The following is a 23,995-nucleotide window of genomic DNA, read 5'->3' as shown; positions in this document are numbered from 1 at the left end:
CGTGCAGTAGAAGAAACTAGAAATTATTAGTCGAACCAGGGACATGGCTGTTGCACTTGATGGGACATGGCAACTTCGAGGACATCGTTCCTTGAAATGTGTTGTAAGTGATACTTCTCTGGAGAATGGAATAGTTGGTGATGTTTAGTGTTTATCTAAGTGCTGTCCACCTGCCAGGATAACACTGAGGGACTTACTGAACACAAGTGTTCTAAGAATTATGATGCTTACAGTGGAGATATGGAGTCTGACAGAACTCTAAAATTATATCAGAGGTTGGTGCCCGTTTACAGCGTTAGATATACGAAGTACCTAGACGATGGGGACTCTAAAGCTTTCAATAAAATTAACGAGTACAATGTTTATGGTAATACATTGGTAACTAAACTTGAGTGTTGTGGACATGTGCAAAAGAGGACGGGTGCTATATTGAGAAAGTTACGAAGAAAAATGAAAGGAAAGTAGTTATCTGATGAAAAATCTGTGTCTGGCTGAGGTAGATTGACAGAAACTGAAATAGACCTTCTTTAGAGTTATTATGGATGACCAACCTGTTCACGGACTTTGCCCTAAAGGAGCAGATTCTGGATGTGGTTACCCAAAAGCAAATGAAAGTGTCAAATATACCATCATAAGCATTCTCTTCCTGTGCCTGTTATGAATGACATAAAACCAATTTTTAGAGACCTAAGTGACCCTGTTTTGCTTAGTAAACGTCTTCATGGAGGCACTCAAAATGCATACTTTCAACCATTGCATTGACATGTTTCAATGATGGACTGATGGGAATGTTGGAAGTCCTGAGAAATTTGAGCATAAAATGTGGCTCTAATATGGAAGATCAATTACTTGCGTGTGACAGACAATAGGTGAATGAAGCTGAAAGATTCGCTCTTCAGGTTACTAAAGAAGTAGGAAGTGCTAAAAGGAATGCCAAGAGGTAGCTTCAAGATGAATAAATGCTGCAGGATGAAGACTACGCTTCAGGAATGTTCTGAGACACAATTTAATTGGACTCATATCTTCGCAGCTTCCCGCAAATTGTCTTTTTCAGAATTTAAGAACAAATATTGCTTTTGTTTATAAATCTTTGCTCTAAGTTTTTTCTGTAAGTAGCAGTGGTCCATACTTATGTAGTATACGTAAGCTTTATTGCAGATTCTACTAAATACTAGAAAAATATCATTTTTATTAGGAAAAAAACTATAAAGTTAAAATGTAAGATGTGACACTTTTTATCCTCGTAATATATATAATAGGTGGAATTAAATAGGTTTCGTACTTCAGTCATCATGTCATGCATATCTGGTAAAAATTTGGTCTCCTTCAAATATAAAACGTTGGATTAAATGGTATCTCAAAATGAGGACGCATTTTGGGAAAAAAATGCATCAATTTCTTTGTAATTTTTTAAGAACGCTAAGCAGGTTAAAAAATATTCAAAATACTTCTCATTTGTTTAGAAAGTGTGCTCTATTACCTGATATCAACAAAATGTAAAACATATAAATCATAAACTGTGCCTGAAAGAAGTAGGTGTTGATTTTTGCATAATTTTGAGCCGGAAAAGTACCCTGTATCCTTAATGTATTTTTCCCATGTGTCTGTTCGTGTCCCATATCGATGAATATGCATTGATTATGCAGTAATGACCATATACCTTTGTCGTGTGTGTTGGGAAATTCTCTCTATCAGCTGTCCGGAAGGCTGTGTCTAATCGGAGAATTGCGCACATAGTGACGAAGTTATCCAAACATCATTGCCTTTGCTCACTTCTACATTCATTACGTGGGGAAAGCAGACTTGTGACGTCTTTGCCACAGTCAACTGCCTGGTGGTGCCCGCTGTAACTACTGCGTTGTTTGCGAGACCTGTCTGTGCCGTGTTCTCTCCCAACTACACGTTTTCGTGAACTTCGCTGTCTATCTGTGTTTGGTATCCCGCCCTTGAGGAGGTTACGTCGTGATTCTTCTTCCTTCTACTTGTGACAACAGTGATGCGTATCGATATTTGCGCCGTGCACCATCTTTGGTTTGGTGCATATAGTTTCCAGAAAGGGGGTCTGGGGTCCTTGCCCCCACCCTGCAGCGCTCCCAACACCTTCTCCAATCCCATCTTGACCGGTTCACCGCTTGGTGAGACCAGTGGTTGCTCAAGGTCAATCCCTCCAAAACCAAGGCGATCATTGTAGGCAAATCCACCCCTTCCTTCCGCCTCCTTGATTTCTGTCTAACCATCTATGGCCGTCCTATCGCCCTCACTCCCACACTTAAGTACCTTGTCGTCACCATCGACCGTCGCCTCTCCTGGACTCCCCATCTCCGGACAATCCAAGCCAAGGCACGCTCCCGACTCCGTTTCCTCAAGCTCCTTTCCGGCCGTACTTTGGGTTTGGACCCCTCCACCGTCCTCCACAACTATAAATCCGTCATCCGCCCAATCCTTAGTTACGCCCATCTGGCTTGGATCTCCACCCCCCCCCCCTGCCTTTTATAAATCCCTCCAAATCCTTGAACGCCATGCTCTCCGCCTCGCCGATCGCATCCGTCTCCCCTCCCCCACGCAGATCCTGTACGATCTCATCCCCTTCCCCCACCTCCTCCTTTTCCTTGAAAGGATACGGATCCTGTACACCTCCCACAAACTCGATCCTCCTCACCCGCTTGTCTCACCCATCCTCTCCCACCCTCGCCCACTGCCACACCTGTATTCCCACGTCCCACCCAGTCTCTGTCTCTCCACCCTCCTTACCCTCTCCCAAGGTGGCTTCCGCCAGCTCCCCCTCCCTGATGATGTCCTCATCCCCTCCATCTACCCATCCTATCAACTTTGATCCTCCCCCCCACTTCCTGTGTCCTTTCCTTTAGGCACCCTCCCTCCCTTCTCTTTCCTTTTCTCCCGTCCCCCTTCCTCCGCCCCTCTTCCCCTGGGCTTCCCCTCCCCCTTCCTCCCTCCCCCTCTCTCCCCTGCCCATGGCATCTCTGCTCTCCCCTCTCCCACTCCCCTTCCTCCTCCTCCTCCTCTCTTGTCAGGTCCCCGGACTCGCACACGCTCAGTGAACATTCGCGCGCCGGAGATCATCGCCATCAGTGTCTCGTGTGTGTGCCTTCGTTTGTGTTTTGTGTTCTTTCGCCATCACGCCACCACTGTTCACGTGTGCCGTCGCCGTCATCCATGTTATGTGCGCCTTGTCAACAGGTTTTAGTGTTTTTTCTTGTGCAGCGTGAACGGCTTCATGTATCTTGTTTTTGTGTCTACAGTTTTTACCCGCCATTTTTATTCTATTATCTGTCACTACTTTCTGTCATCTATTGTACCATTCGCCGCTGAAGAGCAGCGTACTATGCTGCTGACAGCCCACCTTTGTTCAAGGTGTTTAAAATAACAATAAAGAAAAAAAAAAGATCTGGGGACCGTCTTTCGGTCGGTTGCTGCGGACGAGGGAAGTTACCTCCGCGCGGTGCAGTCGGCTGGGGCCGCTCGCAGTGTGCAGTGTCTGAGCGTGTGCGGAGCCGTCCGATCGCTACGGGCTTCGTGGTTCACCGACCCAGGACGTCAAAGTTGGTAGGTGGTTTCAACTACCCAAGCCACATCTATTCATGTTGTCGTTGTTCGCTTAGGTGGTTTGCTTTCGGGGAGGTTGGCCGATGACCAACACAGAGTGGTTCTACTGCTGAGATTTAGTGCAATTAACTACACTCCTGGGAATGGAAAAAAGAACACATTGACACCGGTGTGTCAGACCCACCATACTTGCTCCGGACACTGCGAGAGGGCTGTACAAGCAATGATCACACGCACGGCACAGCGGACACACCAGGAACCGCGGTGTTGGCCGTCGAATGGCGCTAGCTGCGCAGCATTTGTGCACCGCCGCCGTCAGTGTCAGCCAGTTTGCCGTGGCATACGGAGCTCCATCGCAATCTTTAACACTGGTAGCATGCCGCGACAGCGTGGACGTGAACCGTATGTGCAGCTGACGGACTTTGAGCGAGGGCGTATAGTGGGCATGCGGGAGGCCGGGTGGACGTACCGCCGAATTGCTCAACACGTGGGGCGTGAGGTCTCCACAGTACATCGATGTTGTCGCCAGTGGTCGGCGGAAGGTGCACGTGCCCGTCGACCTGGGACCGGACCGCAGCGACGCACGGATGCACGCCAAGACCGTAGGATCCTACGCAGTGCCGTAGGGGACCGCACCGCCACTTCCCAGCAAATTAGGGACACTGTTGCTCCTGGGGTATCGGCGAGGACCATTCGCAACCGTCTCCATGAAGCTGGGCTACGGTCCCGCACACCGTTAGGCCGTCTTCCGCTCACGCCCCAACATCGTGCAGCCCGCCTCCAGTGGTGTCGCGACAGGCGTGAATGGAGGGACGAATGGAGACGTGTCGTCTTCAGCGATGAGAGTCGCTTCTGCCTTGGTGCCAATGATGGTCGTATGCGTGTTTGGCGCCGTGCAGGTGAGCGCCACAATCAGGACTGCATACGACCGAGGCACACAGGGCCAACACCCGGCATCATGGTGTGGGAAGCGATCTCCTACACTGGCCGTACACCACTGGTGATCGTCGAGGGGACACTGAATAGTGCACGGTACATCCAAACCGTCATCGAACCCATCGTTCTACCATTCTAGACCGGCAAGGGAACCTGCTGTTCCAACAGGACAATGCACGTCCGCATGTATCCCGTGCCACCCAACGTGCTCTAGAAGGTGTAAGTCAACTACCCTGGCCAACAAGATCTCCGGATCTGTCCCCCATTGAGCATGTTTGGGACTGGATGAAGCGTCGTCTCACGCTGTCTGCACGTCCAGCACGAACGCTGGTCCAACTGAGGCGCCAGGTGGAAATGGCATGGCAAGCCGTTCCACAGGACTACATCCAGCATCTCTACGATCGTCTCCATGGGAGAATAGCAGCCTGCATTGCTGCGAAAGGTGGATATACACTGTACTAGTGCCGACATTGTGCATGCTCTGTTGCCTGTGTCTATGTGCCTGTGGTTCTGTCAGTGTGATCATGTGATGTATCTGACCCCAGGAATGTGTCAATAAAGTTTCCCCTCCCAGGGACAACGCATTCACGGTGTTCTTATTGCAATTTCCAGGAGTGTATTTTGGTCGACTGCGATTTAAGTGCATCAGTGGAATTCTGTCTTTTGGCCGTTAGTGGTCTGGTTACCTGCCCTGGGCACTGACGTAAATTGAGGCAGTGTTCTTTTGGGTGAAATTAACTATATTACCGTGTTTGAAATTCAAGTGTACCAGCGGAATTTTCTGTCTTGTGGCCGTTAGTGTTCTGGTTACCTGCCCTGGCCACTAACATAATTCAGGCAGCGTCCTTTTCTCACCTGTTGTCGCTGTCCAACATGGTGTGTAATTCTGACAGCTAATACTTACTCCATTGTGGATTATCACGTTTGTAACGTTGCCGGTTTGAGTTATCATGTACTGACTGACGGGAAACAAGTCATTGTGTCGGTCGGTCCATGGCTGTCCCCTGGCTGGGTTCCGACGGATCACGTATGGTTGGGCTCACCACCTGTCTCACCTAAGTGAACGAGAGCAGACCGACCTCCCTGGAGGCCTTCTGAGTGCCACCAGTGTTTAATTATCTGTTGTCAGCTATTTTTAATTTTAGGCTTATGGTTATTTGTTTTGTTTTCTTAAAACTTTGCAAAATTAGTTTCTAAATCTATCTTCCAAGCTTAAACACTGCGTCTTTCTGCTTTTAAAGATTATGGTAATATATTTGAAAATTTAGAAGTTTAATTGTGGCCCTCAGCCATGTTGCTTCCTTAAATAATTTGTTGCTATATTAAGTGAATTTTTATCTTGTTGATTTTTAAGATTTCTTGTTGTTAAACTTGCTGGCCTTCTGCCTTTAAAGGTCTATGGTAATAAATTATGAAGTTTTGAAATTTAATTGTGGCCCTCAGCCATTTGTATTGCACTTTGCGTACGTTGTTTTTTTTAAATTATTTTATTGCTATCTTAAATGGATCTTGTTAAGATTTTTGTTGGAGGCCTTCAGCCGTGAAAGGGTTGCATTCGGTAAAGATTCGGCTATGTGCCGCTTTGGTAGTAAAAGTTATTAAATTAAAATAAATGACAATTAGAAGCAGAAACTGACCTCATCCTATGGCCCTTTCCATAATCCTATTACCTGTTCTGCCCAGCGAGTTTAGCAGGCGTCTCACTCGTAGCAGAGCGTGGTTACGCTCGTGCTTACCAACCCTTAGTTGCGGTCAGTTTCACTCTTGTGTCTACTGTATTTGTGGCATCGTACTGTTCTGTTTGTATTGTTTCAGGTGTTAAGATAATGGCAGTGAGACAGTGTCCGGGAATCGGTCTGCTGAGAAGGGACCATCTCGTGTACGAGTTGGCAGTGAGGCGTCAACCGACGGAGGGCAGTTTTCCAGAGTTGGTAGCCCGTTTGCGTGGTGCGGTGATACAGCCAGTTGACATCACCTCGGCAGCGATCGGTGAGACAGGTGCAGCCATCCGATTGCTTGGTGAGATCCTTAAAGGTGTGGATGGTACTATCGGTCTTCTAGAAGGAACCCAACCTAGTGACAGTCAGTTGGGTCAAGTGTGGGCACAGTTGGTGCATTAATCTAATCGGGTGGCTGATTTGAGTACTTTAGAGTTGGGAGAGCATCACAAAAAATTGGCCGCTGAGTTGGAAAGTCACGTGGGCGCGTTAGAGTTTGAGCTTACAAGCTTGGACTTGGATGTCTGAGCGGCGACTGTATAGAGAAGTAGCTGGAAGGTGTAGCTAACGGTTGCAAATGCAACACTTTTGATTTTCACTGTGGTTTCCATTTCGCGACCTACCGTTCCCTACCTTCCGAATAGCCCTCGTATACAGGGTGTTACAAAAAGGTACGGCCAAACTTTCAGGAAACATTCCTCACACACAAATAAAGAAGATGTTATGTGGACATGTGTCCGGAAACGCTTAATTTCCATGTTAGAGCTCATTTTAGTTTCGTCCACCTACGCTCAATGGAGCAGGTTATCATGATTTCATAGGGATTCTCTACCTGTGCTGCTAGAACATGTGCCTTTACAAGTACGACACAACATGTGGTTCATGCACGATGGAGCTCCTGCACGTTTCAGTCGAAGTGTTCGTACGCTTCTCAACAACAGATTCGGTGAGCGATGGATTGGTAGAGGCGGACCAATTCCATGGCCTCCACGCTCTCCTGACCTCAACCCCCTTGACTTTCATTTATGGGGGAATTTGAAAGCCCTTATCTACGCAACCCCGGTACCAAATGTGGAGACTCTTCGTGCTCGTATTGTGGACGGCTGTGATACAATACGCCATTCTCCAGGGCTGCATCAGCGCATCAAGGATTCCATGCGACGGAGGGTGGATGCACGTATCCTCGCTAACGGAGGACATTGTGAACATTTCCTGTAACAATGTGTTTGAAGTCACGCTGGTACGTTCTGTTGCTATGTGTTTCCATTCCACGATGAATGTGATTTGAAGAGAAGTAATAAAATGAGCCCTAACATGGAAAGTAAGCATTTCCGGACACATGTCCACATATTTTCTTTCTTTGTGTGTGAGGAATGTTTCCTGAAAGTTTGGCCGTACCTTTTTGTAACACCATGTATTTAATAATGACGGTTACGATTTATGAGAGAAGGAAGTGATAGCTGCTGACAACACATAGGCTACTCCTTACTCCTATCAAATCCCAGAGTTTAGCATAAACGACTCCCCATCATGTGTCACATGGAGGCAAAGAGATTATTTTGGAACTAACCCAAGACTTGGCGTAGAATTTTGTGATCAGTATCGGTACGCCCGGAATTTTGTCCCCCTTCCACACGCTTCCCTTACCTGCCTCCATATTCATCATCGTGACTGCAACTGCCTACCTTCTTCTCTTCTGCAGAAAAGTCATTCAGCAAGTGTGCTGGCACAAAAAGTAGGACTTTCCTTGAGACTGACGCAGGAGGAATGTATGACTAGCAAACACACGTCATCATTCATAAGGGTTTGTGAAAATCCAGTTCTCTGTTTATGCTGCAAGAAATGACGGCACAGTTGAAACGTGTTGCTGATCTAACCACCACATGTATTCAAGCTAAAATTTCTCAGGAACGCGAGGGGTGGAGTAGAGTACTATCAGCAGAACTTGGGTTAAAGGAGGTGTGTTGCTATCTTCCTATGAACTTCGTTATTTAACGGCGGAAGAATCTAACATGTTATAAAGCCTAGAGTAAACTTCCTAATTTTTACTTTTTCCCTCAAGAATGGACTTTTTTAAATACACTGACCGCTCACAATTGCAAGGTAGCCTATGGTGGCGCTACGGTCGCAGGTTCGAATCCTGTCTCGGGCATGGAGGTGTGTGATGTCTTTAGGTTAGTTAGGTTTAAGTAATTCAAAGTTCTAGTGGACTGATGACCTCAGAAGTTAAGTCCCATAGTGCTCAGAGCCATTTGAAACATTTGAACCTTACACTCAGTGTGCTTTAAACTCGTGCTAAACTTCGAAACTTCTTTCACTTTAATGGAATGCATCTCAATAGAAACCGCCTCCTCGTGTTTGTAACACTATAATTAAACACGCGATTTTCGTATACTCACCATCGCCTCTGGTAGATACACGCCATCCTAAAACTCTTGTTTCTTAACGGTGCCTTCTCTTAGGCTAGTATCTGTAACTTTTATCCTCAAAATCCTCTGCTCACGGATACGTAACTTCATTTTCGCCTTATGCTCTGTAGTTTCCGTTCCTCGTCTGTGATATGTTTGACTACTGGTACCTTGTTTATTGAGCTGTTTCTTCGCCTTACTTTTGTTTACTACTCCTCCGAGCAATTCAGAGGCTATGAACTGTAATGTAATCGCAATTTGCACTTTCAGAATCCGTCTGTGGCTTTCTTAGCCTTGCCCTGTGTATTTACGCCTTGCACTTTTGTTTCCGTACTCTGTTTAACAAACCTACCCTCGATCTTCAGTGTTTCCTTTGTCTAATCAGCAACTCCTCTGTGATTCGTAAATATGACTCTGCCAGTTAAACTGGCATAGGGAATATCCAGTTCTTTTCCTACTAGATGAAACTTATACGTAACTTTTAATTCATGATCCATTCCAAGATATAAAACTGTCGCCCCATAAGTATCTATGACTGGCCTTGTAATGCCTCTACGTTTTATAGTTTCTTCGGGCTTATACTTGATCTGACTCCGCAAATATCTCACATTAAGCCAGCTAACCTCTGCTCCTTTTCCTGCAAGCAGTTATAACGAACGTTCTTTATTCATTGGCAAGTCAATTCTGTAAACTCGTTTTAACTGTCACAGACGAAATTAAATTTTTATCACAATTCGCCTCAAGACGACAGTAATGTTACGATTAATGTAGGTTAATTGTTACAAAGAAGAAAACAGCAACCAGCCACTATTAACACTGGTATTTATTTAGGTAAATAGCGCCGTTGCCGGTTTCGAACTGGCAAGTTCATCATCAGACGGCTGTTCACATGATTTTCAAGATACACTTTACATTATCGTCCGTTTCCAATTTTTATTATTCCGATGTGGCGAAGTATTTTTGGTGTGTTGCCCTATGGTAGAAAAACAGTGTTAGAAGCGCCCTATGTGAAAATAACTAACCTCCAGACGATGAAATACTGCGTAATAACAATGTTATGATCGTTCAGCGTTTCGCTACTTCATACTTTTCAGCCATGAAGTGATAATGGTAAACGCAACGAGACGTCATAAAGGTCGGAGCTCAAACTAATGTAGGAAAAGCATTTGTAGTGAAATCAGTCACGTCATTTCGATAGTAAGCATCAAATAACTATCCATAATCGATTAGGGGAAACCACAAAGTACATAATTGTCCGACGGAATTTGCGTCTCTTCCGCCCCATCTGCAAGTCCGGTGTCGTAACCATTGTGCAGACTCACCCGTTTCGAGCTTAACAGTCGAACCCATGTGACACTTATGAACTACAGTTCTGGAAATGTAGACTACACCAGTGGAATTTTTCCGCATCGCTGCCGAAGTGGTTGGAGTGGAAAACGAGTCTCTGACCGATACTCTCAAAGCGTAGGCCTATCGCACCCCCACCTCCCTCCCTCTCGCAGTCCATAAAGCGCGGCACGGCGCTTTACGCGACAACTTTTACGAAGTGCGGCGCTTCCAGCAACGAGCAGGGCGAGTAATGGCTCGTCCTATGGAGACAACGTGACGAGGGCGACATCACAAAGGCGCCGTGCCGAAATCGGCCAGCGGGCGATTTTTGATGAAAGAAGAAAGAGAGGGTGTGAAGGGACAGAGTGAAAACCTTATACTAAAGATCCACTAGGATTATTCGATCAGCGAAAGATCGTACTATGACAAATGTGGCGAAATTTTCTCAGAAGTATAGAACATGTGCCAAGAGGAATCGATTTCAACAGGAAGTCTGACTGCACCGAACTCAGTCATCGTGATGACCGTTGTCGTTGGTTTTAATTCGATGAACGGTTTGAGACAGCTCTTGATGTTAGCTCGACATGTGCAAGTTCCTTCATCTTGCCACAGGAACCTACATCCAACTAAAACTGCTATGGCCAAACCATGGCGTCTGTCTACAATTTTTGCTCTTTCCATCCTTACCCGACTCTCCCTGCACAAATCACTCCTTTTATTGAGGGCTCAGGTGTATCATATCAATCGGTCATTGACTTCAGTCAAGTTGTTTCGTAAATTGCTTCTCTGTCCAATCGTACACTACTGGCCATTAAAATTGCAGCACCAAGAAGAAATGCAGATGATAAACGGGTATTAATGGGACAAATATATTGTACTGCAACTGACATGAGATTACATTTTCACGCAGTTTGGGTGCATAGATCCTGAGTTATCAGTAGCCAGAACAACCACCTATGGCCGTAATAACGGCCTTGATACGCCTGGGCATTGAGTCAAACACAGCTTGGATGGCGTGTACAGCTGACCATGCAGCTTCAACACGATACCACAGTTCATCAAGAGTAGTGACCGGCGTATTGTGACGAGCCAGTTGCTCGGCTACCATTGACCAGACGTTTTCAATTGGTGAGAGATCTGGAGTATGTGCTGGCCAGGGCAGCGGTCGAACATTTTCTGTATCCAGAAAGGCCCGTACAGGACCTGCAGCATGCAGTCGTCCATTAACCTGCTGAAATGTAGGGTTTCGCAGGGATCGAATGAAGGGTAGAGCCACGGGTCGTAACACATCTGAAATGTAACGTCCACTGTTCAAAGTTCCGTCAATGCGAATAAGAGGTGACCGAGACGTGTAACCAATGGCACCCCATACCATTACGCCGGGTGATACACCAGTATGGCGATGACGAATACACGCTTCCAATGTGCGTTCACCGCGATGTCGCCAAACACGGATGCGACCATCATGATGCTGTAAACAGAACCTGGATCCATCCGAAAAAATGTTTTGCCATTCGTATACTCAGGTTCGTCGCTGAGTACACCATCGCAGGCGCTCCTGCTGTGATGCAGTTTGAAGGGTAAACGCAGCCATGGTCTCCTCGCTGATAGTCCATGCTGCTGCAAACGTCGTCGAACTGTTCGTGCAGATGGTTGTTGTCTTGCAAACGTCCCCATCTGTTGACTCAGGGATTGAGACGTTGCTGCACGATCCGTTACAGCCATGTGGACAGCCATGCGGATAAGATGCCTGTCATTCGACTCCTAGTGATACGAGGCAGTTGGGATCCAGCGCGGCATTCCGTATTACCCTACTGAAGATACCGATTCCTTATTCTGCTAACAATCATTGGGTCCCGCCCAACGCGAGCAGCAATGTCGCGATACGATAAAACGCAATCGCGATAGGCTACAATCCGACCTTTATCAAATCCGGAAACGTGATGGTACGTATTTCTCCTCCTTACACGAGGCATCACAACAATGTGTCACCAGGCAACGCCGGTCAATTGCTGTTTGTGTATGAGAAATCGGTTGAAAACTTTGCTCATGTCAGCACGTTGTAGGTGTCGCCACCTGCGCCAACCTTGTGTGAATGCTCTGAAAAGCTAATCATTTGCATATCACAGAATCTTCTTCCTGTCGGTTAAATTTCGCGTCTGTAGCACGTCCTCTTATTTGTGTAGCAATTTTAATGGCCAGTACTGTATTATCTCTCCATTTGTTAATCAACCTATTATCCACCCATCTAACATTTTAAATTATTCTATATTACTACATACCAAAAGCTTCTCGTCTCTTCTTGTTTGAACTGCTTGTCATGCACGATTTGCTTCTGTGCAAGGTATAATACAGACAAATACATTTAGAAAATGTTTTGTAACCCTTAAATTTACATTTGATGTTAACAGAATTAGTATTTTAGAGTGATCTTCTTGCCACTTTGGCTTTGCATTTTATATCCCCTCTACTTCCATTGCGGGCATTTAAATTTGCTGCCAAACTAACAAAACGCATTTATAGTTTTTGGTGTCTCATTTCCTAATCTAATTGTGCCATATCCTCTTGATTTAATTCAACTACAATCTATTATCGTCGTTTTATTTTTGTTGATGTTCGTTACACAACGCCAGGACACAATCCGTTCCAATAGCATTTTTTGAAGTGGGCAATTGTCGGTGTAATATTTTTAAAAATTGTATTTGACGTCCTTGTTCTTATGGATCTTGCTCCGTCCACCGGATCAGCACCATCATGATTCCTACGGCCTGAAGGTGCTCTAAATTATTTGCCGAAACTGGATGCCAACCTAAATAAACATTTGTTTCAGACAAGAGTGTTTTACTGAGATTGAAAAAAAAAGTATGCATTCCGTTCAGTTGCTCTTCCAAGTTCTTTGCCATATCGGAGAAAATCGTAATGCCATCGGCAAACCTCAAAGTTTCTATTTTTACTGCTGGAGTCTTATTTACTTTCCAGACACCTCCTTTTCGTTACTGCTTGCTCAATTTACAGATTGAATAACATGAAAGATGTCTCACTCTCTCCTCAGTTACCGTCATTTTATATGCTTAGCCTGTTATAAATGCTGTCTGGTTTCTGTACAAGTAGAAGGTAACCTTTCATCCCCTTTATTTTATTCCGTTACCATCAGAACTCCAAAGAGTATATTGTTGTATTCCAGTCCACATTGTCATAAGTTTTCGCTAAATCTGCAAAGCCTGTAAATATTTGTGTACATTTTTTCAGTGTGTTTTCCATGATAATTCAAAAAGCGTATATTTTCTTCGAATTCGACTTTTGCCACATTTTCATTCCTCTATAAATAGTTCGTTTAAGTATTTTTCAAGCGCTTAATATACGGAACTGTCCCCACTTCCTTCCTTTGCAATTGTGAACACATGATTCAGCATTACGCCTGTCTGATGTATCTTTCATACCTAGCGATATAAACTCGTGCTCACATATTAAGGACAATGCTGATACATGGTGAAACAACGCTCTGGTGGGCGGTTTGGCGGTTTAAATCACTTCGGAGTATGACTATTTGATCTGCGGTCGTCGCACGGTGGCACTGGCAGCAGTCCACATATGCAGAGGTGTATTGGTGCATGTTAGAGTACTGTGCAGCGAGTAAGTGTGCAGAAGTTTTCAGACGTGCTAATGGTGACTGTGTTGAAAACGGCTCAAAGAACACATATTGATGTCGTTACGATGGGTAGAAAACTAGGGCGACTGGAGGCTGGTCAAACACAGCAGGCCGTAGCACAGGCCCTCCGTGTGCCCCAAAGTTTGATCTCAAGATGATGGCAAAGTTTCCAGCAGACAGGAAACGTGTCCAGGCGCTACAGTACGGGACGTCCACAGTGTATAGCACCACAAGAAAACCGATATCTCACCTACAAAGCCCGCAGACGGCCACGTAGTACTGCAGGTAGCCTTGCTCGAGACCTTACCGCAGCCAGTGGAACAGTTGTTTCAAGATACACAGTCTACAGACGACTGAACAGACATGGTTTATTCTCCTGGAGACCTGCAAGGTGCATTCGACTGATCCCTGGTCACAGGAGAGCCCGTAAAGCGTGGTGTCAAGAACACAGTACATGGTCATTGGAACAGTGGTCCCAGGTTATGTTCACGGACGAGTCCAGGTATAGTCTGAACAGTGATTTTCGCCTGGTTTTCATCTGGCGTGAACCAGGAACCAGAGGCCAACCCCTTAATGTACTCAAAAGGGACCTGTACTGAGGTCGTGGTTTGATGGTGTGGGGTGGGATTATGGTGCACGTGCACCCCTGCATGCCTTTGAGAGAGGGATTGTAACAGGTCAGGTGTATCGGGACGTCATTTTCGAACCACCTCCTTGCTGATGGATGATAACGCACGGCCCCGCCGAGCTGCCATCATGGAGGAGTACCTTGAAACAGAATGTATCAGGCGAATGGAGTGGCCTGCCTGTTGTACAGACCTAAATCCCATCGAGCACGTCTGGGATGCTCCCGGTTGACGTATCGCTGCATGTCTTCAAACCCCTAGGACACTTCAGGAGCTCCGACAGGCACTAGTGCAAGAATGGGAGGCTGTACCCCAGCAGCTGCTCGACCACATGATCCATAGTATACCAACCCGTTGTGGGCTTGTGTATGTGTGCACGGTGATCATATCCCATATTGATGTCGGGGTACATGCGCATGAAACAGTGGCGTTTTGAAGCACGTGTGTTTCGGCACTGTTTTCTCAACTTATCACCAATACCGTGGAACTACAGGTCTGTGCCGTGTGTGTTCCCTATGTGCCTATGCTATTAGCGCCAGTTTTGTGTAGTGCCACGTTGGTGGCACCACATTCTGCAATTATCCATAATTTATGAGCGTGAGTGTAGTTTTCCCATGGCTAGCTTTCAGAAGAATCACAATAACTCAAGGGGAACAGCATCTAACGCAGTGACCATGCTCGACTTAGACCTCTTTGTAATGTCGGTAGTTTCTTTACACAGACAGATTCCTGTACATGACAACATCTCCAGGAAACAGTGTCTTATTGCTGCCCACTCTGACGGACAGATTATTTGTGCAAGGAGACAACAAGAGCAGTTCTACCACATTTCCCTGTTGCAGATGTTATCATACTGTCGTTACTGATCACGACTCGCCAGCCGTACCACTCAAAACGCGTTTCAGAAAGTCATATATTGAGATACCATCTCCATCCTCGGATGTTACAGTTGAAACGGGACAGTATGTTCCATTTTCATTGATATTATGTGCTATTTGTGCCACAATTTGTTGCCAGCAGCTAACTAGTTTCATTTTTTTACTGTCCGTGCAACTTAATCGTCGAGCATTTGGTGAAGGAGAATTCACGTGTGTACATTCATTTTTTTGTCTCACTACAGTCCCCTTTTCCTTCCATAGCCCCCTGTGTGGATATGAATCTGTGTAACTGAGAGTGTAAACACGTTTGATGTCCGCTCTACCTAAGTCAAAGTGTGCCGTAGTATAGTAAGCTTGCGATACCAACACAATTTCTTCACTGACTTGGGGTAGGATCAGAGACGTGGCTTTGTAACCGAAGTTATTATTTTATTTAGACAGAACGAGAACGCAGTAAGAAATGGTCGTGGCAGTTCTACATGTTGTGCTGCGCACAAGGCATACTACAGCATATTCGTAAAATATGGTGATGCAAACATGCGAATTAACGAGTCAACAGGGTCTCAAGTTTAACCATGCTTTTCCTCTGATAGACATGAAATGACAAAGAGAGATCGGAAATTGTATTGTCCGACAATATCCTGAAAAATTGTTTACTCTATTAAATTTTTGTATCAAAAGGCTGCATCACACAGTTAGTTCAAGATGAATCAGAAATACATTAACAGACTTTCCGTAGTACTCGTAAAACCAGAGGTGTCGTTATATACGGGGCAGGAGTACCACAAAAGCAATGAACCACTCTCTGCAAACTGTAAGAAGTTTGAGATGTTCTGATGTAACAGTGCATATTATTCTCCCACTTTTCCATATTTTGCTGTGTCTATTACAGGACTTTTGCAAGCTAACAGCCCTTAATTTTTAGTTCTAATTTGCTCCGATATTTAGACGACAGAGATAAATTTGCAGAAATGGTGATACACTGATACTTATAACTGGAAAAGTTGTATGCGAAAGTGTCATAGAATTCAACATCTGCGCAAGGGAGTTTGTCTTTTTTTTTCTTTTTTTTAATAGTGCAGTGAGGTTTGCACGAAACCTAACTGATAAACTTCATAGGCAGTTGTTAGGGATAACAAGAAGTTTCGTCTTCACTTCAACAATGAATTTCTCTATAGTGTTATCAATTGATGACTTGCCCTCTACAGGTTTACTTATGGTAAACATTGTAATTGAGCGACTTCCTCTTCCGTATAATTTCCTGAATCTGCTGAGCTACGTCGAAGAAGCCAGGAAATCAGTAAATTTCATCTCACTTGAAAGTCACACGGCCCAGCCGCAAACATCACTCACGGTAACGGTGCACTGACTCGCACGGGCAGTTCTAAATCTTTCGAAGAGCTTTTTTCACACTTCTGCGAGTTTCAGTTTGGCACTTTTTACGAACTGACTTTGCACACTCCTGAAGTTTAAGCCTTTTCTCCCTCCTTTATTTAATAAAATTTTTACAGCCTTTTATTTCTCACTGAATGCTATTACTGTGCATGTTTTTTTTTTTTTCATTTTGGGCTTAGAGACACTATATTTTTGTTCTGGACACTAAATGGCCCAAAAATTTTCATTAGGATTACAAATTACCCGACTTATTTCCTTTTTCTTGTACTGTTTACACATTTCTAACGAAATTCCATCATTGGAATGAATGTCCAAGGAATTAACGAATATATAAAACGTCATTTACATAGGTCGTCAGGTGAGGTAGGTGATTTCGTTCACATACCAAGTTCATTCTATTTCATCTTTGCAAGGCTGAAACGATTAATTGAACTTTACGTTACAGTAACTATATAACCTGCATAAGACAAACGCTGTTAACGAGCATATACCAGGAATTAAATTAACCTAATTCAGGTTATCTCCTGTAACAGTTGTGTTACGAAATGTGACACTTCTGTCACTAAATGTAACTGGGTTTTCTCTTTTGATGCTGTCAATTGTCAGGATGAGCATTCTAAAACATTCTGTCAGGGTAAAAATATTAAATAAATTAACTTTTCTCTCTTAACAACATGTGGGCAGGGTGGGTTCTTCCTTGGCTCGGGTATGAGGTCGAATGAAACATCATTTTTACATAAGATAACTTTTATTGAAGATTTGTACAACTGTATCTTACGGAATGTTCTGGTTCGGAGAGCGGCAGCTGTGTCGTTTGTGAAGTCTTCTGCTGCGGCAGCGGCGGCGGCGGCGTCTGATTACGCGTAGCGGTGTGTATCTCGTGTCGCCGTCTCGCCCAGTTGACTGGAGACGCGCAGCGCGAGGTGGCCCGTTTAATTATTGCGAGCGAAGTCGTGCATCGGATGATACCTTGGGTGTGGCGTCCCAGTGTTTCTCTTCTCTAAGCGGCCGCGTGTGTTGTGCGTCGGCCAGCGGAGCGGCGCGGCGGGGGAAGGCCAGTGTGGCGGACTCGAACCACGGACTCCCGCTTGCCAGTCTTCGGCTGTCAGGTCTTCATCCCAGCTCACAGGTGACTGCTGATGTGAGGCCGTCTCCTTCCCGTCCTCACGAGTCACCCGGGTATGTAAAAATCAGACTTCAAATACCTTTTAACTTCTGTCTCCTGGCGCCGCGGCTGCTGCTTGCTATTCCATTACAGCGGCGGACTTGGTTCGTCTGTGCATGATGCAGACTCTTCTTGCATGACGGTCTTCAGCACCGAAACTGACTGAAAACTACTGCTACGCTTCTTCACTTCTTCGTCTTCTCCGTCTCTCGTCTCCGTCTCCGTCTCCGCCTCCCTCCGTCTTCATCTCTCTGGCCCACTGCGTCTCGCGTATTTATTCACTTCAATTTACTGGATGTGAACGACTTCACGGTCATTGCCTCTTCTGTCACGTTGAGAAGCTCCTCGAAGAATCTTCTTAACGTCGGTCATTGGCTCTTGGAATGTAGGCGAGGGCTTTTGATCCCATGTGACGACTGAGAAACACGTGAGCCGGGTATTGCCTCTTCTGTCACGTTGAATAGCTTCTCGAAGAATCTTCTTTACGTCGGTCATTGGCTCTTGGGATGTAGGTGAGGGCCTTTGCTCACATACGACAACTGGGAAACACGTGAGCCGGTCGGACGATGCCCTGACGGCTGAATCGACAGCGCCCGCTTATGTGGAACTTGCTGACTTCACGGTCATTGTCTCTTCTGTTCTGCTGTTCGGCCCGCTGTTTGCGAGTATGTAACTCTCTAAACTAAACCAAGTTTTTCATTTGTATTCTAATTTCTAGTTCACTTTGATTTCACTACTTTATTTACTTAAGTACCACTCAACACTCCTTTGCTAAAGGCAATTGATAATTATTACGGACATTAAATGAGTTGGAAATTGGAGGAAAGAGCCACAGAAAATAATTTTGTCAAAGAAACTGTCAATGGAAACTGAAATTCGCGTTACATACTACAATCTCGTTGTGTCATGTTATATGTATACTGATACAACATTAACCAAAGATATGTGCTCCCCGTGTTGTGCATGCCAAGTCTGCTACAGCTATAGAAGGGTTGCACATTTCTCTAGCTTTCTAGTAAGCTACGATTTTTTTTAAATTTTAACTTTATTTTAAATAATGCTTACAATGTGTCATGGCAGCGAAAATTTTGACATTGTATTCTTTCGCTGTATTCTCCCTAAATAAAAAATTTCTGAGTAGTTTCCAACGGATTGGATTGAATAGTTTCCCTAACACGAACAGTTTGTAAAACCCAATGCAAAATGATTCTATCACAGCACAGAAAAGGTATACATGTCCTGAAAAGAGTTGGGGACGTAGAAGAAGAGAACTATCTGTCGATTTATCTGGCTGCTTCAAGACATTTAAAGAAAATCAGCGTGACATATTCTCACTTTCGTACGTGTCAGTTGTGATATCTGGCTTTGCAGCCATCATATTCAAATACAGGAAGCTCTTATTAGAGCAATTGAGAAAGTAGCAGTTGCCAGGTGACGTAATGTGTTGTGAGGTACCGATGACAGATGATCTGTTAGTTACGGGTATCGTAAGAAAGACCGCCTAAATTGTGGTCCTACTCTGCGACTGGCTGCTGCATTCGGAAGTTGCGGGCCAAAATGACCAACTTATGTTACTAATATTCGACAAACTAAACAGCGTATTTATTTCTTATCATATTTAAAGCATCTCTCAATAGGGTGCTATCATTCCATTATTTGACAAGTTTTAATAATTATCCGAATAATATACAACCGCCAAACGAAAAGGCAGACGAAGCATTTCGGTGATGTTCGGATCGCGCCTCAATTGGATGGCGGGCAAGGTGGTTTGGCTATAAGATCAGAGCTACGAGTAGTTTGGCAGAGCCAGAGGGCAGACATGCTGCCTGCCGCAATCGTTATTAGGCAAGACTTTATTAGCAACATATAATTATTTGGACATGTAATTGAGAACAGTTTGATACTAATTACGGGAATACGCTGTTCATTAATTAGTTGAAGCTATACTGATATTAGTTAATGTTTGCTACAGTAATCGCTTCAACCATCACCTAGCGACTCCTAATACCAGTATTGATCGCCCCTGTTTTGGAAACAACCGAGGTAGATTCTTCCTACATGTCGGTCAGGGGACTGAAGATGGGGTAGTAAAGCGCTGAAACTGGTCGCCAAATAAAGTAAGGTTGAAAATTGTCGGCTGAAAACTATTTAATTTGACATTCTCTATAGTGTACCAAGGTTGGCGATTCTCCTTGATTTTCGGTACAGGATCAGAGACTTAAGCCTATAAATTGCAAGATGCACGTGTGCCAACACGTGTAGTTAAGAGTTCACTGCGCTGGGGAATTAGGGTTAACTCGCAAAACAACGCGAATTAGTCAGTAAGTTATGAGTTAATATATTTGAAGCCACTGGATAACCCGAAAAACTGGTAACCTTCTGCTATCTCCCTAACTATGCCCAGTACACGTTAGCCATTATTGTGCACTGACAGGAGCATTTTTAATTCTGCTTTTCAAACTTCACTCTACCATACTTTTGACATGAGATTTTTCTTTACTCGGGCGACGACTCATGCGGTATAGGTATTTTTACTGTAGTACTTGATTTGGGCACCGTTAGTCTGTCTCGTCTACGGTTACCTGTCCAGTATGATTAAATATGTCCACTATAACCTAGTGTGTTCTCAGGGTACATAAGCCTTACCACCACGTCAAGGTCACATGTCTGCAGCAGTGGTTTTTTTTTTTTGCTTTATTTCATTGACTTTATATTTTTATTGTATTCTTTTACATTTTTAAACTAGTTTAGCTTTTATTGATTTTTTAATTTTTCTGTTTTGTACTTGCACACATTTCATTCATGTACACATGACACTGCATATACAAAATACGAAAAATAACCATAAATACATAACACACTGCACATAGTAACAGCAAATATGAACAAGATACCGAACGAACAGCCGGCCTCTCTGACCGAGCGGTTCTAGGCGCTTCAGTCAAGAACCGCACTGCTGCTATGGTCGCATGTTCAAATGCTGCCTCGGGCATGGGTGAGTGTGATGTCCTTAGGTTCGTTAGGTTTAAGTAGTTCTAAGTTCTAGGGGACTGATGACCACAGATGTTAAGTCCCATAGTGCTCAGAGCCATTTGAACCATTTGAACCGAACGAAGTATCAGACAGTTTACGGAGTAAATAGATTGTAAAGAGAACTACTATACGGCCTTATTACATAGATAATCTTACAGTATTACAGGCTAAACGATTTCAGCGACAAATGATAAAGTCTTGAAAAACATGCATCTCGTTATTTTCCCTTAGAATAAAAATGTCGTCATTGGTTATTAAAAATATGCGACAGTAAAAATTAGAAACTGAGAAACCTCCGCTACAAAAACACACGTAAATAATTTTGGCGTGAAATGCTGCAACAACCAATTCGAATCAAATATGAGAATGATGACCGAAATACGCATAATAACTGCAAAACAATGAATGCACGACAAAATACTGCCACTTTCAGTCCTTTACAAAAACTGATGAACTTAAGCTTGTTTCGATCGAAAATAAATTTTCTGAAAGCAGCCTTGTATCTTTTGAAGAAAATGCAGTAAAACATTTTCTGTTGGTTAGGAATAAGCTGATCTTTTTTCTGAAAATTATTTTTATAGCAATTTTCAGGTTATTTTAATTTTATGTTTGGTCTTCAATATAGATTTAAATGCTCAATCAAACAATTTATAGTTTTGTACGAAGCTATGTATATTTTAGGTTAATTACATACATTGTTTTGCTCGTCCACATATTTTTCGATGATCTGAAGCCACTAACCAATAAAATCTGTAACGTATACACAACTGAACGGTAATCAACTGCAATCGCTATTTTTTTTTTTAATTTCAGAAAAATGCAGCACTTAAAATCAACACACTTCTACGAAACACAGTTTTATTGCTGAAGCGTGATTTTTCGCACTCAAAACCCGAACGATGGGGGATTTTTGTAAATGCTTCTTATAATTACCGTAAGAATATATATGTTATTATCATCTGTATCACTTTAAACCGTCTCACAATGTGCGATAGACGTAATCCTAATTTTAGGTGCATGTTACGTCCAGTTTGTGAGCGATATATCGTGGCAACGGATAAAGTTCTCACAAAGCAACAGGACGACCTCTAATTACATATATTTTCTTCTTAGGAATTCTGAATCGATTGGCGCAAGTTTGAAACACAGAAGTAGCGCACGTGGGAAATCTCTCAGAAAATTTCTTTGCACGTAAAATCCGCATGTAGCTAGATGTTTCACACGGAGTTTTCAGTTTCTTCGGGAGCGCTCATTTTTGTTTATTTGGGTTACTTTAAACCATTCATAATCAAAACGTCTTCGATCCCGGGTTCGATCCCCGCCACTGCCTAAATTTTGATAAATAATCAGCATTGGCGGCCGAAGACTTCCGGCATAAGAAGTCAGCCTCATTCTGCCAACGGCCTTGTCAAAGAGGGCGGAGGAGCGGATAGAGGTTCAGGGCACTCTCTTGTCCTAGGGGTGGGAAATTGCCCCAAAAGGCGGAAGAATCAGCAATGATCAACGACATGAGGATGCAGAAGGCAATGGAAACCACTGCATTAAAGACACGTAACGTGTATCTGCAGGACATGTGACCCGCAATTGAAGAAGTGTCATGATGATCTCTCCATTGGCAAAAGATTCCGGAATAGTCCCCCATTCGGATCTCCAGGAGGGGACTGCCAAGGGGGAGGTTACCATGAGAAAAAGATTGAATAATCAACGAAAGGATAACGTTCTACGAGTCGGGGCGTGGAATGTCAGAAGCTTGAATGTGGTGGGGAAACTAGAAAATCTGAAAAGGGAAATGCAACGGCTCAATCTAGATATAGTAGGGGTCAGTGAAGTGAAGTGGAAGGAAGACAAGGATTTCTGGTCAGATGAGTATCGGGTAATATCAACAGCAGCAGAAAATGGTATAACAGGTGTAGGATTCGTTATGAATAGGAAGGTACGGCAGAGGATGTGTTACTGTGAACAGTTCAGTGACCGGGTTGTTCTAATCAGAATCGACAGCAGACCAACACCGACAACGATAGTTCAGGAATACATGCCGACGTCGCAAGCTGAAGATGAACAGATAGAGAAAGTGTATGAGGATATTGAAAGGGTAATGCAGTATGAAAAGGGGGACGAAAATCTAATAGTCATGGGCGACTGGAATGCAGTTGTAGGGGAAGGAGTAGAAGAAAAGGTTACAGGAGAATATGGGCTTGGGACAAGAAATGAAAAAGGAGAAAGCCTAATTGAGTTCTGTAACAAGTTTCAGCTAGTAATAGCAAATACCCTGTTCAAGAATCACAAGAGGAGGAGGTATACTTGGAAAAGGCCGGGAGATACGGGAAGATTTCAATTAGATTACATCATGGTCAGATAGAGATTCCGAAATCAGGTACTGGATTGTAAGGCGTACCCAGGAGCAGATATAGGCTCAGATCACAATATAGTAGGCTGAAGTTCAAGACATTAGTCAGGAAGAATCAATACGTAAAGAAGTGGGATACGGAAGTGCTAAGGAATGACGAGATACGTTTGAAGTTCTCTAACGCTATAGATACAGCAATAAGGAATAGCGCAGTAGGCAGTACAGTTCTAGAGGAATGGACATCTCTAAAAAGTGCCATCACAAAAGTTGGGAAGGAAAACATAGGTACGAAGAAGGTAGCTGCGAAGATACCATGGGTAACAGAAGAAATACTTCAGTTGATTGATGAAAGGAGGAAGTACAAACATGTTCCGGGAAAATCAGGAATACAGAAATACAAGTCGCTGAGGAATGAAATAAATAGAAAGTGCAGGGAAGCTAAGACGAAATGGCTGCAGGAAAAATGTGAAGACATCGAAAAAGATATGATTGTCGGAAGGAGAGACTCAGCATACAGGAAAGTCAAAACAACCTTTGGTGACATTAAAAGCAACGTTGGTAACATTAAGAGTGCAACGGGAATTCCACTGTTAAATGCAGAGGAGAGAGCAGATAGGTGGAAAGAATACATTGAAAGCCTTTATGAGGGTGAAGATTTGTCTGATGTGATAGAAGAAGAAACAACAGTCGATTTAGAAGAGGCAGGGGATCCAGTATTAGAATCGGAATTTAAAAGAGCTTTGGAGGACTTACGGTCATATAAGGCAAAAGGGATAGATAACATTGCATCAGAATTTCTAAAATCATTGGGGGAAGTGCCAACAAAACGACTATTCACGTTGGTGTGTAGAATATATGAGTCTGGCGACATACCATCTGACTTTCGGAAAAGCATCATCCACACAATTCCGAAGAAGGTAAGAGCTGACAAGTGCCAGAATTATCGC

Source organism: Schistocerca nitens, chromosome 6, assembly GCF_023898315.1.
Source record: "Schistocerca nitens isolate TAMUIC-IGC-003100 chromosome 6, iqSchNite1.1, whole genome shotgun sequence".
In the NCBI taxonomy this organism is placed as follows: Eukaryota; Metazoa; Arthropoda; class Insecta; order Orthoptera; family Acrididae; genus Schistocerca; species Schistocerca nitens.
This window is presented reverse-complemented; position numbering follows the sequence as displayed.